We start from the raw sequence: 4,045 nt of genomic DNA, 5'->3' as shown, positions 1-4,045 counted from the left end.
ACACTTGAAGGAAACTTTACTGTTCTACTTTTTTCCCTTCATGTTTTTAATCAGCTCACATGTGCTGCGCTTAAAGCAAACATGATCCTGGTTACGTCTTGACTGTCCTGATATCGCCTTCAGACTGCAGCCTATACTAAATCCTAATCCCTTTCCTTATGGGTCCTCTGCTTGATGAACATGTGCTCAAGTGACTCTATGGGTTTCCTGTTTGGTCTGGAGAGAAGATGAGGTAGGGAGAGAAAACGTGAGCAGGAGAAAGATTGAGGAGAGGAGAGAGCGAGCAGAGCAAGAGGGAACAAGGCGGAGAAAACTTTCCAATTAAGCTGCTCTTCAAGAAGGGCACATTGTCTGACATGAACATGTGCGCATAAGGGCAAGAATGCACATACAGTACACACACTCTGCTCCATGATTGACTTGTGGTTCGTTGGCTGGACAAAAAAGGAAATAGGCGGTTACACCATGCCGCCCGCCCGCCTGCCTGTGTGTGCATTGCCTATGCAAAACTTAATGTTTTATGCATGAAGTGTTATGCAATCTCAGTGCCTTACAATCTCAGGGCATTACAGTTGGGCTGCATTTCTATTCAGCCAGCACAGGATTTTTTTTTCATTTTATATTTCAGGCTTTGCATTGACATTCACTCATATAAATTCCATCATGTCACTCAGAGCAGAGATGAAGGGCAATCCTGCCTCAACTCAACTGACATACACTTTACTTACACTATATTGTTTACCAGCCTCTTTGGCTGGAATACAACACACAGGAAGAATGAATGTCATTTAATACCTTTAAGGAAGGAAGGTGTAGGTGTTTGGCAATCAAAGTGTTAGCAAATGGATCCCAGTCATTCAGTAACTGGTCAAATTTGGTCAAATATTTCTTATTAGAGAGCTGTTGTTGTTTTGCTGAAAGAAATCTACACACTTAGTTAATACTTAATTCGGTTAAGGCATGACTTAATTCGATTCAGTTCAATTCAGTTTTATTTATATAACGCATTTTACAATTAGAAATTGTTTCAAAGCACTTCACAGAGAGAGACCCAGACCCTGAACCCCCTTAAGAGCAAGCAGGAAGAAACCTTGAGCAGGACCCGGCTCATAAGGAGAACCTTCCTACTGACAGTCAGCCGGGTAGAGGAGGAGAAGAGGGAGACAGGACAGAGAGGATGAAAGAGAGAGAGAGAGAGAGAGAGAGAGAGAGAGAGGAGAAAACATGCAGCAAACATGACACAGTACAGAGCAAACATGACAGCAAGATGAAACAGTGATTATATTATAATGGATAACTATATATATCATCAGTCCATAAGTAGTGATAGTAATTTGATAGCAATTAAAACAAAGATGAGCAGCAGAGACCGGTGTCAATGAGCACAGGAGAGATCAGGGGCCGGACTGCAGGTCAGCATGCAGGTCTGGAGACCTGCAAAGAGAGAGATCCTGCAGATATAAAGGAGCTAGTCCATGTAGAGCCTTGTAGGTTAGGAAAAGGATCTTAATTAAGGATGTATCAATTTATGTGGATGCCTGTGAAATAATGATAAAGTCAAACTGTTTTTTTATAAAATTAATTTCCCTTCATCTTTTGGTAAGAAATGTTCATTTATAGTTACTTCACACATTGATTAACTTGGGTCCAGACCAGGATATATTCACAGTTATAGTGGTGGCTATAAAAGTTGCTGCTCCTTTACTGACAACCTCCATTAAAATGTCATTACAAAGGTACCTGAACTGTACCAGGTTGAGACACATCTGGTTATTAATAATGCCCACTATTCTCTGACACCTCAGCAGAGGGTGTTATATATGAGATTTTTATGTTTATATAACAAAATAATGTTTTGTTACATTACATTACGTTTTGATGCATGGTCTTACTTGCTGTATTGCTGTTTTTGTATCACATTGAAAATTATATATTTTCCATCTCTCCATGATAACCATCGTCTGTCAAATGCTTCATGTATTTTCTGGAAAAAGTGTAAATAAAACAGTTGTGAAATCAAGCTAATGCCGTGGGATGTCAATCAATATAGTACCTATTAGGCATGGGACGGTTCAGGAATAAAAACATTTGACTATCAGTATAAAGTGATCCAATCTCTGTGATCTTGTGTCAGACTGCAATGCATTTCTTTAAAGCCTTCTGCACTCTTTTGCTACACAGTAGTGGCCAGTTGCTTCCATTGTAGTTATATGTCAGGTCATTTAAGTTCGTGTTTAGTTATCGAGCAGAATTATAGGGTTGTAATTTTTTAATGGAAATTGGTATGGCACAATTTAAGACAACTTCACTACACTTATCTTATGTAGTGTGCATCTTCCACTCCTGTCCTGAGTGGAAGAATAAATGTACAGCTATGTGAACATCTTAAAAATACTTATGGCATGAAGAGATATAAAATGATAGATGGAAGGATGTTATCGGTTCTTGGACATCAAGGGAAGTACAGACTCCACTGATCACATATAGGATCGTTCACAGGAAATATTGGACTATAAGATGGCAAGCCTGAATTTGCAAGATATGTGCTGGAGATGTGGGTGACAGGCACATTAATACACATGTTTTATGAATGTCAAACGACTTGGAACGTGTGGGAAAATATAGTAGTATTTCTTAAGAAAGCTCCGAGAACAGAACTACAGAGAAGCCCTGCCCTCTGCATACTTGGCCCAATTACTATTATGGGGTTAAATTATCAGTCCATAAGACTCAGCAGTGCAGGCTGGCACTTATTAGGTGCCAGCCTGCAGGGTTGTTCTCAGACATTGGAAAACAAGACATACCATCCCCTTTGATGAGGGGTGGGTGAAATGACACATTGCACACACTCACACTGTGATGTTAAAGAAATGCTGTTTACACATCAACATTAATGTTTCTGCATATCCTCAACCTATCCCTTATACCAAAAGTTCACGTTTACACGTTAAGTGTAGACAAGGCTTCTGTCACCTCCTATTGGGTGAATCGCTGCTAGAAGTGGGTGTGAAGTTGTAAAGTTAAAATAATGGAAGTTAAGAAAACTGTCCTCTCTCATTCTGAAAGGTGTAGGAATAGGGGGTATTGGAAACTATTCAACCATCTGACCAGCAGTTCTGTCCCACTGGTGCTTTCAGATTAAGTATTTGGTGGTATCAGATGCGGTTTTTGCTGTTACCACTGATCTCTCTTCTATAAGACTCTATGGAGTCAGACATAAAGACGGTTTGATCGCTCTTTGATGCCCAGAGTTTAGCTTGCTCACTGATGTCATGAAGCCTGGGGTTTCATACCAGGATTTCTGGCCAGAACCTGGCAATATCTGATATTTTGAAATATATTTTTATATATATAACTCTACCACTTTCAGTGCCAGAGTTGTTACATTTATGAAGGGCTTACATGTTTATCTTAATCAAAACATCCATACTAATGACTGTAATGGGATATTCCATGGACAGGTGTGCTGTTGAAAAAATGCAATTACTCAAACTCCCATTAATAAAGGGTGACAGTGACAGGTATATCCAATTTTAAAGTGAAAAGCTGCCTTTGGCCCCATTTATCAGTCTAACCCTAGTTGTCAGTGATGTGTCCATGCTTTGGCGCTGTCACTTTACTGTCTTGTCAGAGAGGAGCCCACAGAGAGAGCTCAGACAAGCCCTCTGAACTCTACCACTCACTGGTTCAAACCCTGACACATCAAGCACATGACACACACATACTTGAATGACAGAGTCGGCTGCTGGAATACTGACCACGAGATGACCATGGAAAATAATACACAAGGTCACTTACTTTTTTATGAGCCTCAGCAAACTGCGTGACATTGAAAGCTTGACTTTTTTTGTTTTGTTTGCAGATATTGATAAAACTATTGTATTGGTTATCACTGCAATACATACACATAAATGTCTCATTTTGTCCTCACAATTTAGAGAAAGCTTTTACTTTACTTTTGTTTTTAATAAGACTATACATAATTAAAGTAAACTAAATGTTTGAAGATGGAAGACAATAAAAAATAATAAAAAGAGAGCGACAC

The sequence above is a fragment of the Parambassis ranga genome, chromosome 21, assembly GCF_900634625.1.
Source record: "Parambassis ranga chromosome 21, fParRan2.1, whole genome shotgun sequence".
Classification (NCBI taxonomy): Eukaryota; Metazoa; Chordata; class Actinopteri; family Ambassidae; genus Parambassis; species Parambassis ranga.
Note: the sequence above shows the minus strand (reverse complement) of the source record.